Below are 17,301 nucleotides of genomic sequence, written 5' to 3' on the forward strand. Positions count from 1 at the left end.
TTTAGTGGTGGATCCTTGTAGGAATTACATTTAGGGGCCAGGCTGAGGTTTAGGGTTGGGTTTAGGTATTGGGTTGTGATTAGGTTAAAGTTTAGGGTTAGGTTTAGGGTTAGAGTTTGAATTTGTGGTTTATGGCTATGTTTAGGTGTTGGGTTAAGGGTTAAAGTTAGGCTGTGTTAGTTTGCTTTGGGAGTTATTGCTATCTTTGGAGTCAGGGGCTAGATGAAGGCCACTATTTTTCATGTAACAATTTTTGAAATTGGACCTGTATTTGGGTGTGAATTTTTTTTATACATATGTGGCCTTATTAAACAGGCAGGGAACATGTGTGCAGTTACCCGTACCAACCAGGCAGAATTTACAAAAGTTTGACCAGTATAAAATAGAGTCTGATTGGCTGCTATGGGTACAGCATTTTGTGAGCAATGCCTTGCTCCTTGCAGTGTTTTCATGAAATTAACCTGATACAGTTTAAAGGATAGTACAATCTGAGCTTTCTGCACTTATTCTTACTACTGCATAGTGTGTTTCTGCTGAAAAAAAGTTGATCTAGATGGACTTTGTCTTATATCCATTTTTCTGGTGCTTTCAATTCCTGGGTAGCATTAGCTGAGCAATTGTACTTATCACCAGAAGTTGCTTTGTGAAGGCCACTTTAAACAGCTGCATGAATGTTAAAATAATTTCCAGAGCTCAAATCCCATGATTTATGAAAAGCTAGGCCAGTTCCTATGGTCAAGAGCTCATCCTACTTCCTTTTGCCTGGAGCATCTTAGTGTAGGCAAATGAGGCTGCCCATCATACTTAAGGGGCAATCAAATGGTGACATAGGGAGCAGGTAAAAGTTCTTGACCCTTGGAACTGGTGGGGAACTGGTCTTCAAGTTCCCCATTTCATAAATTGCTCCTGTTCCAACTCTAATAAAGTGGTCATAGGAATGCTTTAGCAACAAGCAATGAATTACCTAATTCCATATCAGAATATGCATTTTCTCGGCTGTGTTTTGTGGTAAAATATTCATTCAATCAGTCAACAGAGAACAAATTGAGTTTTATTAGCTCCATCCAATTAATTCCTTTTATTGCAGGGATTGCTGGAGTCCAGTAGAACCATTAACCATTTTGTCAGCTCCACATTGATGTGGGTTTTTCTCTTAATTGTTCTATTATGTGTGATCTATGACAAGTGCTTAACCTTTTTACGGCTCCAGTCCTTTACATAGACACCTTTATGATATGCCTTTTATGCTAAGTCTCTAATTTGGGCATATTTTTTACTCCTGTTTTCAGTCATTAGCCTGACAAGGCGAATAAGTCTTCCAAGAGAACAAACTGACCAGAGTTGTAATAAATTTGCAGCAGACTCTCTATTGTTGCCATTCTTTATGTTTATGCACAGTCATTCAGCCATGGACAAGACATTTATTGTGGAAGTAGGAAACAATTTGCAAAGGTTTTTTTGTTTTTTGTTTTTTAAAGGAAAAATAGAACAGTTTGCTTATTTGTTTAGGATACTGTCTTTTTTTTTAATAAGGCAAAGAACAATGTGCAGAAAGCAGCAGCCCATGGAAACCAATCAGAAAATATTTTTCATTGTTGTGATTGTCGGTGAAATGCAGTGGGTTGATCTGGGTCTATGCACTTGTTCTATGAATGATTTATTAAATTAACCTTTATATGTTTTCCATTTATTCTTTCTCTTTTTTCGATAAACATGTAAAAAGATCAGAGTGCTGTAAATATTTCTATCAATTTTTTAAAAAAACCATTTGTCAAAGTATTGTTTGTAATTATTGTTATTACAATCATGGGGGGAAGCAATTTTGCACATTGGTTTTTAGGGCTCCAGACAAAACAGTTGATATTGAAGTGTTTTAACTGTTCATCTAACTTTGAGGTGATAGTAGTTCAATAGAGTGACTCTCACCACAATAAATGTTCAAAACAAAGTGTTCTCTGAAAAAAAGACATTAAATACTCACCTCTCTTGCTGCACACCCTGCAGAGCTCTGCAGTAGTAAAGAGAAACCACTGGCTGTAGATCCTGGAGAATCCAGGAACAGTTTTGGTAGTGTTCGATTTATGGTCCCATCCTGTGCTTGGTGCTTCAGTTTGCCTAAGACATTACAGGGCCAGTAGGAAACACGCAGTGTTTGATCCCATCCAGTTAGAGTTATAAATATGTGCCCACGTGTGCCCAGACCATGCACATTAAAGTATTCTGAACAAGCATTACAAGCAGTTTGAAACAAGCCCTCCCTCGCCTCTGTAGCTATAGCATTACGCACAGTTTGAAACAAGCCTTCCCTCACCTCTATAGCTATAGGCATTGTGGAAAAATCAATTTTAAAAATTCACAAACGTGGGTAGTGATATTTGCAAGAAAGGCACAGTTACAACCTCCCAGCCCCAGCCCCACCCCCGATTACTTTGACTGAAACCCAGCTTTACAGAGTCTGTTGCTCTTTGAGCATAAACGAGACTGAGTTAATTCACAGTAACAGCTAGAGAGGTCAGCAATGGCTTGTTTTAAAGCTCTTTTCCTGCTAGTTAGAAATATGTAAATACTTTAATGTTCACAGTCTGGACACAGGTGTCGAGTATCGGTATGAGTACCGATATTTGTTTTTGGTACTCGCAGATACCGAATACCAATAATGGAAGTCCCATTAAGGAAGCCAGACGGCGTGTAATGACTCGCCACCTGGCTCCCTGATTAGCAGGGAAGCCGTCTCCATGCTTTCCTTGTCACCAGGTGACTCGTCACCTGGCTTCCTGATTGGCCAGCTTCTCGACCAATCAGGAAGCCAGGCAGCAAATCATTACACGCTGCCCAGCTTCCTGATTGGCCTTGGAATCCGGCTCCATGTTCCCTGGTCACCAGGTGATGAGGGAGTATGAAGTCGGCTTTCTGGCTAATCAGGAAGCCAGGAGGCGGGTAATGATTTGCCACCTAACTTCCTCATTGGCCATCTTCTCGACCAATCAGGAAGCCGGGCAGCGTGTAATGACTCGCTGCCCGGCTTCCTGATACAGGAAGTTCGGGTATCAAGCTAGGCATTGGAGCATTTACTCATACTCGCCCAAATACTAGGTATCGGCACCGATATCGATACTAGTATCAGTATCAGTGCATCGCTAGTAAATTCTGGCTTTAATTTACAGAAATATATTAAATACCGCCCATTCGCTGTCTTGATTCTTGGCATTTAGTCATCTAAATTGACCTTCCTGCGGGTTTTATTTCCTGCCTTTCCTAATCCAGGTATGCGCTAGACACAACAATCCAGGACATTTATTTCAGTAACGGTTATGTTTAGTGTTTTGCCGCATGTGTTTAAGCCTCATGCAGTCAGTGAAAAGAAGATATTTCAGTGTTGTGTGTGTATGACAGGAGGCTCAGCACAGACGAGGAAGCAAAATCCCTGGAGAAACCTTAGAAGATAAAATTCTATAAATACACCCTGTCTATACAAAGCTGCCAGAGATCTCATCTTCAGTCAAAAACAAAATCTTCTATTATTACACTTAGGGAAATTGCCAGGATCGGTTCAACTATTCAGATTATTATTGATCAGAGTGGTTTCTATCACTTAGGCTGCTCGAAAGAAAATGTGCCTGGAATTTTAATTTTATAAGGCACCTCTCGTTTGAACTGAAATATCCCATTTTCTTGATGAATGCAAACTGCAGTGGGCTCATTTTTTGGGAAGATAGCCTGGGCCACTCACTTTGATGTTGAAGCTTGTTACTACTTTACACCTACCTGTTTAGCGTTATGCAACTGGTCACTGTGGAGTCTGGCTCCTTCAGGAATTAATAGGCCACCTGCAGAATTTTTGTCTGCATGTATCTTGATGCTGCTCAGTAAAGGACTGGGAACCTTTGCCCTGGGATACAATCACAACCATCTAGCCCTTTCATAGAAGGGACAGGCAGCATGCTATGTAAAGTATACTATGATGACCCATTCATTAAAGTTGGGTGTTCCAGAATAACAACATTTACTGTCATGTACCTCTAAATCTTCCCTTCCCGCATCAGCTTTCTGTGCGGCTCTCAGTATTCGGTCACATGTCATCCCAGAGCTGCAAAGGAAGGTGATGCTGAAAAAAATCCCTCTGACAGTCACTGTGATCACGGGTCTGAACAGGTAACAGGATGTTATATAATGTGCTGCGTGTGTCACCGACTGTGGCTCTCACTCTGATTGATACCTAATTGATAAAATATCTCCACTCAGGGCCTCCAGCCCAGCGTATCTTATTAATAATGGCCTTTTGGACAAATCCCCCTTTGTCCACTACCATGCCACAGCCATTAGAACAGTCAAAGCAAATCTTTTTAAATGTGCTATGGGAAGTTTGGGGTGCATTTGAAGTGCTATTGAGGGTCTGTATGATGAACATATAATAAGTACTGGCAACGTACATTGTATATTGATTGCAGTTGTGTACACATGTGGCTCACTGAGGTGATATTTTACCTTGAGTATCTGATTGAGGTCTGTAACTTCTGCAATCTGGCTGGGATCTGAACTCTCTCTGATGGGCGTAAATGGTAAGTTGTGTGAACATGAGGTCTCCCAGTCATCCCACCAACCTCTCTCATGCATGAGTTTAACTATGAGCACCTGTAGTATGTCCCCTTGTTATACCTGCAAAACATTATGGCCTTATCATGGGAATAATATAGTTGGTCTGATTTACTATTGCTATCGTGAATTTGCTATTGGCATGTGGACACCTCAATAGACGTAGTTTAGCATTTATGCAGTTGGGTACACTGTCATTAATCTGACACAGACGCTTGGCATAGGGACAATGAATTCAAGACGATGGCTGTACCACGGGTTATATCCAAAGTGGTGAGCCATATTTAGAAGATTATTTAGTATATGGATTTGCTACTTTTAAAGCAGAAGATTGATAGTTATATACTAGCTAGATGGTATATATGTCAAAAGTGCAAAACTAAAGTACTGTATACTAAGAAAACATGATTAAAATACCTTACTCAAACAGTGTGCTGATCAAAAGGAAGAAGGGATAGTGACCACACGCTTGCTTGGTAGCCAGGAGGCAATTGAATGTTAGCTTTTTGCTCTCCTGTGCCGTGATAGCCAGATTTATTGTTAAATGTGTGTGTGTGTGTGTGTGGTCTCACTGATGCTGGAGCTTAACCCACAATTCCAGCTCCAGTCACCCAACCCTTTTTTTAAAAACTGAACCTTATTGTGTAAGTTAGCTATGCAATTAATACCCTAGAACCCTGGAATTATATGTAACAAGAACACTCCACTGTAGTCCAGGTAAGTCAAGTAAAACACAGTTTATTAAAAGAGCAAACACAAATATATAATTCCATCCACAGGGTAGACCTCCCCTGTGCACAAGACGGTTTCTAGCCGCAACATACAGCACAGTCTTTTAGCTTCGCTCTGTAGCTTTCCACAGCTCCAATACACTCACGCTGCTCACCCCTCGTGAGCCCTCAATCTGCTGTCTCAGCAGTGTGTACCACAGGTCCTAGGGTCACCGACCTTCCTGACCTCTCCCAGCCTTCCCCGGCTGTTCCTTGTGCGTCCAGCACGCACCCGAGTCTGCGTGTGTCCGTGTGCCTCCTGCACACACACAACTCCAACACTCCTCCCGAGCACTGGGCTGGTTTCCTAATAAGGCTGCTCTCAGCCATCTGATCCAGCTATACTGGTCATTGGTAACACCTGGTCCCAGGAACATGCAGATGAAAGTATTATCTGCGCTGTCAGATGGACGTTACGCAATTCAAAAAGTGATATATTGCAGGTTCAACCATAGGTTACCCATCAGGACTTAGTGGCTTTAATTTGATATGACAAGCCTGATTTCATAGCCAATCTTCATGGTCACCACAATTTATATATCTGTCAATGGACCCATCCAGTGGCGGGTTTCCACGAGAAGGACAGCCTTACTGAGCGCTGCCATGTGATTAGCTACAGACCAGGCCTGACAGCCAAATACATTCTCATTCTGGCCTTTGGCCACCCATTTCTTGTTATAAATTAAGAAAATCATTCAAGCTAAGCTTCTGACCACATGTCTATTGACAAATGTTTGTAACACTGCCTTCCATTTTGCTGGCCGTGATACATACACACGCAGCTTTTGAATTATTCACCATTCCCCATTTAATTATAGACAATTAAAGAACTCTTCTAACATCTGAGCTGGCTTTATCACATAATCTCATTGTTGTTCTTGGGAACAAAAAAAACCGTAACCCCTTCTGTAAAAAAAAACACTCAATGTGGTATTCGGGTGCTGCTAACTGACAGGTATATGCACACAAATATGAGTTTTAGCATATCAAAGCTAATCAAATCTGAACCAGGAATTTAAAAAAAGTCTAATTTTAACCCCTTCATGACTGAGGCCCTTTTTTCATTTTTTGCACCCATGTTATATTCCAACACTTCCACATTATGGCACATTGTGTGCCCTCTCCAGCAATGGAAAGTCCAAGCTCCCCATCCCCATTTTTTTTTACCACCACTGCCATCTTTGTTTTAGGTCGGTTGTCTTCTTGCTTCACCCATTTGGCTGCCACTAATGAATTCACTTCTGCTCATGCGCACTAGAGTCATATTGTCCCAAAACCAGGTTACATTCTTGACATCTTTTAGATGTCGCTAACGGGCCAAGACTGTACATTGCACCGTGCATGTAGCGAAGTCAGTGTACAGAGAACAAAAATTTACTAGCAGTCAGGTAAAATACTTTTTTGGCAGAGGAGATTTATAAAGTATTATTAGTGAAACTAAAATAGAGCTTCAGGCAAAAGACAAAATTCATTAAGCTTTTGGCCCCTCTCCAAATGATCTCCCAGCAGGGTGACATACCTTGAGAAGCTATGTAGTTTTATAGATCAGGCCAGAAAAAAATATTTCAAAGTTCTCAGTGGTGCAACACAAAGCCAAGACCACTATTCCTTAGACATGTCGTTACAACCTACCAATCCTGACTTTGGGGGCCACACAACGTGTGTTTGATCCCTGTTTGCATACTTCTTGGAAAAGGGATGAATCGATTTAATTTAGCAAAAATTATTTAATTGCAAAATTACTGATTTCACCATCAGCAAAATTCCACCCAAGTGGAAAACCACCCAAGTAGTTCACTCTGTTGCTTAGGCAAAAATTTTTGAAAAAAAGAAGATGATTTCTCTTTTTCTGTATTTAGGGTAGTTTATTTTATTTGTGGTTTTTTTCTTTTTTGTTTGTGTCTTTTGGTAATTGTGTACCACTGCTTTAATTATTTTTTTTTCACTCTTTGTATTTTTCTTTTTATAAAATAAAAAAAAAGTTTAATGAGTCTAATAAAGAATGGGTCCAGAATAGTTGGAAGCAGCTTCTGTAGCCCTCAAAAGCCATTTTGCCAAAATGGCAAAATTTTGATTTTCCTTCAACTTTTAAAATGAAAATTCTACATTATCAAGGAGGATGGACATGCTGGGGAGTTGTATGCAAAGCAGTGTTGCCATGACTGTAAGGAAGAAAAAACATCGATTTTGCTGGTAGTTTTATAAAACTACTATAGTTGGCTGCAGATGGAAATGCAAAAGTGATTTTTTAAATATAGTAGATGATAAAATCATTTTTGCAGCAATTTTAGATGTTATACAGTTCTTTAAGTGGCGTTTTCTCTTAATAGATTTCCAAAATGTGTAATTTATTTTTACCCTGCTGTGAGCCTTAAAGTAACCACATATGAGAAAAGCAATTTGCTAACAAGACTAGACGTGAGTAATAATAACCTAGCACAAATGATGCTGCAGATTATCAGCAGAAAATGCAATCTACAGATTGATTCCCCGAAATACAACATGTTTGCCCCAATGTGCAAATCATTCTACAGATATGCTCAGTATCGATCTGCAGTGCAGTATTCTTCTGCCTCCCATAAATCACCACCGACCTTGTGGTTTAAATTGCAACACAAAACAACAATATTTATTTGTTACAGTTATGATCTGACCCCAACACAACAACAGTCTGCACATCATTGCTCTTCGTAGCAGTCCGTGAAATCAATAGTCTCTTAAATTACATTGTTGGCTATAATCACGGCCGAGTGATACACAAATAAAATACATTTTGGTTAATGGTTAAGGTACTTAAATGTATTTCTAAGATTTAACTCCTGAGTTTAGTCTCACTTTAAAAGTAAACTTCAGCCACGTGTTAAAAACCTCAAACTGCCCCCCACACCTGTCCTTCAGTAATCATCAGCATTGGTAATACTTACCTTAACCTGAGGTTCCAGCAGAAGTTACTTTTCATGCCGATCCCCGACTGGTGTTGCCACTGCCCATCTTGCCAATGTTATCACCTATGCACTCTAATAAAGGCAGGACCACACCATTATGTTATGGAATTTTGGCACTGCTAAAAGTGCTCGTCCACATTCCATCACAGATGAGCATAGGAAAGGGACAATGGCTGTTGTATGACCACATGTTAAGGCAAGTATTATTATGTGTTTGAAGCTTTACAAATATGACTGCAGATTAGTGAAAGGGGAGGGGGATCAACAGTATGTTTTTTAACACATGGCCAGTGTTCAGATTTATCCTAGTGGAAGCAATACGCACAAAACTGCTCATCTAACCCACTTATGACACTAAAATAAATGCTTCATTTATTACAATTTTACAATGATTGTAAACATATTCCACTTTAATATTGTACACACAAACCTAGAGTATCCTTCAGTGATCAAAAGCGAAAATCTGTATCTATATTTATTCTGGCGAGGAAGTCTAAAATGATCTTCTATCCCTCTAATATATAAATTCCAGTTCACTCCTACCTTAACTACCTCTTTTTTTACTTCTACTATTTCTCATAATCTCGAGAGTTTCTAAATCTTTTTGCCTCATCTCATAAACGAATACAGCTCAATCTCGGTTCCCAATATATTTCAGACTCTCTATCCGTATATATATTTTTCTGTGCTATTTGTTTTGCAATTTTTTTTATTTTTCCTTTTGCTCTCTGCTGATCACTGCTGATATCACCCAGTGCTAGTGCCCCAACCACCCAAACATGTTTCACCTTTTAAAAGACTTCATCAGAGGGTGCAAGTCAAAGTTAATGGTGAATTTCGCATACTAAACAATTTATTTGTCAGTTAAATAATAGGCCTGGTATAATACAGGTAGAGGAGGAGGAAGCTTAATCTTGATTTGGGCTGAAGTCACAGCCTAATGGGTAGCCTGGGACTAGGATCCAAGAAGGCTTCACAATCACAAGGTAACAAGAATCAGTTAGAAGACTAGCTAAAGGCACCACAAGATGCCTCCACTTAAAGTCTGGCTTGAGACACAACTGTTTTCTTAGGTTAGGTTTAGAACCTTTGTCCAATGAGGATGTATCACCCTTACTTCCTGTCCTGGTATCAGTATTGTCATTGGGAATAGGTAATGGACCTGTAGGAAATTATCCAATGGGGACAATCACTACTACTAAACATAACCCAGTATCACTGCTTCTTTACAGCAGCACTAGAGAGAATGGCGGGTACACACCGGTCAAAGCCTATCTTGCTCCATTGCCGGCAAAAAAAGGTCCGGCCACACACTGCAAATGCACAATAATGGACTTCATCATAGAGATCTCTATGATGAAGCCCATTATTGGGTGAAAAATGTTGGATCTCTATGATTAAGCCAATTATTGGGTAAAACATGTTAGAGTGAAGAGTATCCATGGTGGGACGATGTGTACCTGTGTGCTACAATAAATTCTTCAGCGAAGTTTGCGGTGTGTGGCGGACTTTTTTTCTGTGAGTGATGGTGGAGTAATGCGAGTTGATATCCAAGCGACTGGTGGCTGAAAGGGCATTGCTTTGAGCATTGTAGGGTGTCGGGGGGGCAAGAGATCAATTGATTGGTAGATGGGGCTTATTTTAGCAGAGGTGTAATGCAGTGTAGCAATTCGGGTGAATCTCAGCTGCGGAGGCTATACAGGTGTAGGGGGTTCCCTAGGGTACGGCGTCAGGGTCGAGCTCCAGGCGTCACTCTCAGAGTCTTAAGCGGAGAGTTTGGAGCTCTACCATCATATGCCGCAAAGCAATCAAAAAGGAGTAAAGGGTCACAGTAGTATAGAGTACCCTGTGCAGCAACCAATTTGTAGGCAAAAGTAACTTGAAAATGAAATCACTACTTCCCCTTTAAGGAGTAAGAGTCCAATGGTAATAAGGCAACAGAAAAGCAAAGGGTAATTTAGAGTCCAGTAACAGTTATGGGCAGCAATCTTCCTAGCAGACTCTACACCATAAATACTTGCTGTTTGTGGGGTTATTCAGTAGGTTGATTCTCTCAGTCCTGGGTTCTGTGGTCCAGCAGCAGGAAGCAGGCTGTCAGCTGGCGTTTCTCAATGAATAATAGAACGCCATACTGACCTGGCTTCCTGCTATTTAAGGGGATGTGAGGGGGAGGAGCCGGTGACGTTTCCTGCCCCGATGCGTTCCACGCTGGAACGCATCGGCGATGTTACTTCCGGTTTGCGACTGCGTTCCACCCCGGAACGCAAGCCGCGATCGTACAGTCCTTTGCGGCTGTGTTCCTTAGGGGGACGCATGCCACGATCCTTACAAGAGGTCAGAGGTGCTAAGTGTGGAGATTCAGAGCAGACCCAACAATCCATTGCTGCTGGTGTTCACTAAGTACTTAACTTACAATCCAATGGGTAGGGCTACAAGTACCCATCACTCATTCACAAGGGGGGGGCGGCATCTGGGTGCCCCCTTATTTAAAGGGGGTACCCTGATGCAAATAAGCCCCCTTGTCCTCAGCAGAACTCCACAACCACCGGGTCAGGGTTGTGGGGAAGAGGCTCTTGTCAGTAGGACTTTTACCCCTATTTTTGGGGGCTGGGGTTCCCCCTTAAAATTCCTACCAGACTTAAAGGGTCTGGTAAGAATTGGGGCGGGAACCTCACACTTTTTTTTTTTCATCTTCTGCAAACTAAAAAAAAATTGATTTTTTTTTCCCCCTAATGTAATTTTGCATTTTGTTAAGCAGTTAGAATCCTATATCAGTCAAGAATGGGACACCATTCCTTTCCCACACCTCAAGCAACTGGTCTCCTCAGTTCCCAGACGTTTACAGAGCGTTGTTAAAAGAAGAGGGGAGGCTACACCCTGTTCCAACGTTTTAGAGACATGTTGATGCCATCAATTTCAAAATTACCCTTTTTTTTTCTTAAAATGGTAAATTTCCTCAGTTTAAACATTTGATACGTTTTCATTTTTCTATTGTGAATAAAATTTGGGTTTATGAGATTTGCCGATCATTGCATTCTGTATCTGTGTGGATTTTACACTGCGTCAGAAACTTTTTCAGAATTGGGGTTGTACGTTATGATTAAAACTTTATTGCAATTTCAATCACATTGCATGCTCGAAGTTAGAAATAAACTTTAAGCTGCCCTGCTACTGGACACGACTTAGAGAAGACGCGGCTTAGTGCTGTCAGTAGGTAACAAGCGAGGCCGGGTATAATTGTTTCTTTCTGTCTTGTTTGGATTGTTGGGCTCTGGACATAAGTGACAGAGACGTCTGCCCGGATGAAGCAGTGGGAAGCTTTCGTATGCTATGTCTGATTCTCCGGAATGAGCGCCGTAGGTTGCTTTGTAAAATGGATAACGGGGCTACCCTTTCCATTCTTGTTCTCTTAGCAGGTAGAACTTAATACAAGTTCATCTCTTCGGGGACCAGAAACCTTTGAAATATGTTTGGTGGCTCCCATGGGTTTAAGCAGGCTGAACATACTCTGGCAGCCGAGCTGCACTTACTGGGCTGTCAAGTAAAGTGCTCTTGATGTATGCGCTTGGTAACAATGTCTGAATTACATGGCGGATCACCAGATATAAACAGTGTACAGTACAGATTGCCTTATCTTAGTTGTTCCAATGTTATGTTTTTAAAGCTGACCTAGCATCAGATATTGTATATAGTTTTATGTAAAGTACACATCTGCTAAGTCGTGTGCAAGTGGAACTCTTCCAGATATTTATTACCCCTTACTGTGATCACAATACTCCCCTTGACAATGCCTTAAAGTGTATTTCCACTTTTGCAGCCAAATTGGGATAGCACCTACTTTATATTTGTTACGTGTTCCCATTCACATAGTATAAGCTAAAAACATTTGTAAATGCCTCTTTTACTTGGTTCAGGGTTTCTCGGCTTCTAAAGGGTTACAATGTTTACTATTTTCTCTTGTAATGTTGTCTCTTTGTAAGGTTAGGAAGGGTTGCGAGGGCTGAGGGGCTTTTCCATTGTGTGTTAATGGGGTTAATGAGAGAAACACAATCCTTAAATTTCAATCTTTCTATAAGAACAGATCATTGTGAAGGTGTTGAGAAATAAAATCTGGAATCAGCCATGTTGCCTGCTGCAAAAAAACATCTAAAAGGTAAGAAATATGTTTAAAAAAATATTTTTCAGCATTCTGTGTAAATAGATACACATAACAAATATATAAAGGGTTTTTTCTCAAATTTAACTGCAAAATTGGAAATACACATTATTCTGCTGTTTTCTCTAGGAAGCCTAATTCATCTTTGAGCAGACATCATCCAGGATCAACATCATCTACATCCTGGACTGAGATGCAAGCTCATAGGTGGCACAGTCACGTAAATAATAGTGCCTGTGCTGGACTGTGTTAAGGCGCAGGGAGGGGTGCTCGATCACCCCCCCCCCCTTTCCTGCCCTACCAGGCCTGTGCTTGGATCAAGGGTCTAGTAGGAATGTTAGGGGGACCCCACTTTTTTCCCCATATGTTATGGGGAGCTAACGAATTTCGCCCAAATCTGAATCCCGAAACGATTTGACTTTTGGACCCGAATCCCGAAAAACAAAATAACGCAAAATCCGAATGAAAACGAAACTAAACACATGTTTTGCCGGTGCACATGTCTACTAGAAGTAGTTGCTGACATTGTTGGTCAACATTAAACCATGGAGGGGGATCTCTATTATAAATAATTTTGGGTGTCTTTACCCTATACTAGGAAAGAAAGTTAGTATATATTGCTATCCTTCATAAGGTGCCGTACCTCCAGCTCCCTAGCCCCGCTGCCAGCTAAAAAAAGTCCAAAACCCTGCAGCATTCTGGCAACATAACTAGCTAATTCCAGCAAATATGAGAAAATGTCTTCACATAACTGATTTTGTAAGTAACACACACACTATAGATACGGGCGGAAGGCAGGTCCCTTTTGCTTTGAGCCCACAACCCCTCACAGTTGTGCCAGATTATGGGCAAGAACCTGCCCAGGGCAATTATGCATATTAGCTTGATTTCTATTATAGGACTAAAGTGTCTCTTTACTAGGAAATGATTAGTTGGAAGTATTTACAAATATATTAGAATATTACCTTTTTTTTTAAGTAAAGCTAACAAAATTCAGTTGACTTTTTGTCTGCAGTCACAGTACGTTCTAACCTGCCTTTTTTTGGGCTTTGAATTAAAAATGAACTCGATAATCAATCTTAGCTGCTTACATGGTTACAGCTGATGTTTGATGCATAACCTTGTTCCCTCAGCCCCGAAGCTACTCAGCTCTTTCCATTGGCTGTCAATAGTAAATTATAGCAAAGTCTGTCTAGACCTCTGAAACCCTATTGATGTGTCAGAATCTTGAGAAAATAGTTCCGGGCAGTGACCATGTTTTAAGTTAAAAAAGATTTTGCACTTTTAATAAACATGTTCCATTGCTTTCTTAATTATCTCACAAAGCTTATTATTTTCAAAGCCTAGATTTTGGTAGCTTGGAGCAAAAGGGAAAGAGAAAAAAATCAGGCTTTTTTTTTTTTTTTTCAAGACTGTGAAAAAAAATTAAAAACAAAAACAAGATACATAACACATCCGGCACGATGCATCCGGCACAAAGAGTGTCCTAAAGATTACAGGTATTTTTTTGTCTACTGCAGAGTAAAATATAATAAGAGATTAATAATATATAATTTGTTATAGGAAATAAAAATACTTTGTCACAGATTTGTTTTTTTCTTTAAAATCAAGGTTCTAGTCCGATGTTCACAAACATCATGGCCTTCAACCATCTATCTCTACTGTGCAAGAATCATTCCTATAGATTGTGCCTAGTGACAATTAACCATTTGGGACCTATTTATAAAAAAAAATTTAAAAAAGGAAATGGTGAGAAGTGAAGTTGTTGGCCATACTGACCAATCAGATTCCTTGTTTTGTTTCAGTAGAGAATAAAAGGATTCCTATAGTTTGTGCCACGTTACAATTTCCCATTTGGAACCTATTTATTTAAAAAAATGAAAAAAAGCAAATGATGAGAACTTGAGTCATTGGCCATAGTGATTCCTAAGGAGATAAAAGCTGATTGGTCCTGTTTTCTTTCCGCGTGGCCCTTGCTCTGTAATGTGCTAACAGCAACCAGAATATTGGCCAACCTCCCTCACCTTTTCACTTTGCTAATGGCCTGTCATTGTTTTCACTGGCCTTAATGACTTAATAACTGTTAGTTTGCCATGCAGGGGTGTCCCTAGCATAATTGCTGCCTTGGGCTAAGGTGGGGGGTGTGATGGGGTGCTAGTGGTGCATTCTAACAGCACTCTGTCTGACATCCTGGTGCTGCTCTGGCCAGCATCCTGCCCAGTTCACGGACATCACTGGAAACCCCGTAACCCAAAGAGATGTCACCTGAGGCAACAGCTTCAGGCTGCCTCATTATAAGGATGGCCCTGCTGCTCTGCAGGGCCAGAGCCAGCCACCAATGAAGCTCATCACTGTTTGAAAAACATAGCTGCTTGCTAAATAAAAAGTGAAGTTTTCCTTTTTACAAGTCCCTTCTAAATAAAAGAAATGCTTACAAGAGTACATCCACAAGAAATTACCACTACAGGCTTCAAAAACCAATTGCCCTTGAAACAATAATTAATTTGTTCTGTTGAAAGACACGGTGACCTGTAATCACGTTTTACATATTTTGCATATCTAATTATTAAAAATTTAATTACGTACAATTTGTGGCCTGCAGTGTGTAAAACATACATGGGTGCAAAAGCGCAATTACTTGTTTGCCATACCGTGTAAAAAATACAAAAACATAAATAAATCAGCATTCCGTAAATCAAACCCAAGGGCGTTTTTTTTTTTTTTGCTCCCACATTCTGCATACCTATTCTAATGTAAAATCCGCTGAAATGTTGGAGTCGTGCTAATTAAACAGCCATGCTGCAAAGCACTGCTCTTCTGCAGAGCGATAATAGTCCAGAAAGCGTTGTGTAAACTCAAGGGATAGTTTAATCTCTTTGCCTCTGAGCTGCGAATCTCTGGTTAGTGTAGTTTTATGGCGTCCACGCAGCGTAGTGCTGATGCTATCACAAAACAGATTTTTATCTCTGACTGCTTACAGGGAAAAAAGCCAAGCCAACTGGTTTGCAACTCGAAAATCAAACATTGTACCTGAACGAATGCTGATTTGGGTGCGTGTGAATCATTTTAATTGTGCCATAAAAATACAAGGAGTGTGTTGCTTTCAGGCGGAAATGGAAATCTAGCGGAGAGAGGATCAGTTATGGGGCGATTATGCATTATTATCTTGGAATATCTACAGCGTGCTCTTCCAGAGAAATCATAAACTAGAGTTTTGAAGAAAACACTGAGAATACTAACAACAAACATGTGATAGACGAAGCAGTCCAACTCTAGCCAATATTTTGCGTGAGTGCTTTGGTGTTTTCAGACAAGAACCAGAAGATGTAGGAGAAGTAGGAGCTCCACACCAATCGATTAGAGTACAAAACATATTTATTAAGAAGAAATGAGGGGAAGCATTTGGGACAGGAAGACGGTAATTATAACCTAAGAGAGGCTCTAACCTTCCCCCATTTTAATAAAAGTGGGGTTTTTTTTGTAATCAGATAAAGAACATCAAGCCAATGTGATATATCAATGTAGGACATTAGCACTCCAAGATTACCAAGAATACATCCTTATTGACCCATGTGCATGTAATTACTTAAAAGTAATGTTTCGGGGTCACGCACATGGTTTTGCCTAACGAAAAGGATCCTGCGTGACCCCAACATGTGATTACATGCATCAATAAATACATATCCTTGGTAATCTTGGAGTGCCGGTGTCCTACATTCATATATTCTTATACGATGCCATCCATTTGTCACCACTACACCTAAGGCCCCGTTCACATGCAGCAACTTATCGCGCGATTTCCGCCGCGATATCGTGCATTTTTGCCGCGCGATATCGCGAGAAGTCGCCGGCTAATGATAGTCAATGGAGCCATCTTAGCTCCTTGTCGCGCGTTGCTCGTCGCGGTCGCAAGTCGCTTCTACCGGACCCTTTTTTCGGCGGATTTTGCTTTTTTTTCTATGGAGCCTGACGGAGAAGGTCGCGCTACCGTCGCTGGAACGTCGCCCCGAAAGTCGCGCTATCCCGGCCGCTGCAAAGGTATGTCGCTACATGTGAATGGGGCCTAACAGACTAGACGGTCAGGAGTGTGATGGGTTCATGGACTTTCCTCTCCCCAATAGGCACACAGACCACACATAAAAAACTTGACTCAGGTTTTATCCTTTCCTTATTCTGTCCAAAACTAGAAAAAATTGTTTTGGATGGCGCAGAAATTAGTGGTCAACAGCAAAGGTGTTATAGGAGTGTAACTTGCTAGGCCCAGGTATCAGTGCAATTGACATTGGGCCCCTTTCAGATTTTCTTAGTTTTTCAAGTGGACCCAATTGGATGCCCAATGTAAGTCTATGGGAAACTGGAACTCAACGGACAGGCGTCCGTTTCCTTCCGGTCACCACTAGCTGTGGCCAGGTCCTGAAAAACAGCGTTCCGTTCTGCTGGACCTCATCATACTGGATCATATCCGTTTACATCCAATTCCCCATAGACTGATATGGGGTCCGGTCATTTTAGTTTTTTCCTCCATAGCAAGATGGAGGAAAAAACTGGATGGATACATATATCAGCGGTGACATCTGATCCGTACTGCTCTAATCAAGAGGGGATCCATGTACAATGACACTGTTGTTCCACCCTTCCAAAAAAAAAAGCTATTCCCCCTATAAAAGAAAAAGCAATTTACTTTCTTCTCTTGTGGCCAGTCTCTTTGCACTGTTGAAGCTGTACAGTCTTCAAAGACTTCAGCCAACCAATAAGTCAGTGCAAGACCAATAGTATCATAGGGGTCAGTGAATAGTGCCACAGCTCTATCTTCTGAAGTTGCTCAAGATTCTGAAGG

At 40.8% G+C, this 17,301-nt stretch overlaps 1 protein-coding gene across 2 annotated transcripts in view; it reads left to right on the forward strand.

The window, feature by feature from the left end:
* Positions 1–17,301, forward strand: part of MDGA2 (MAM domain containing glycosylphosphatidylinositol anchor 2) — a 521,930-nt gene that overhangs the window by 120,243 nt on the left and 384,386 nt on the right. The window lies entirely within an intron of this gene.

The sequence above is a fragment of the Nanorana parkeri genome, unplaced genomic scaffold (genome assembly GCF_000935625.1).
Source record: "Nanorana parkeri isolate BGI_ZX_2015 unplaced genomic scaffold, ASM93562v1 scaffold670, whole genome shotgun sequence".
In the NCBI taxonomy this organism is placed as follows: Eukaryota; Metazoa; Chordata; class Amphibia; order Anura; family Dicroglossidae; genus Nanorana; species Nanorana parkeri.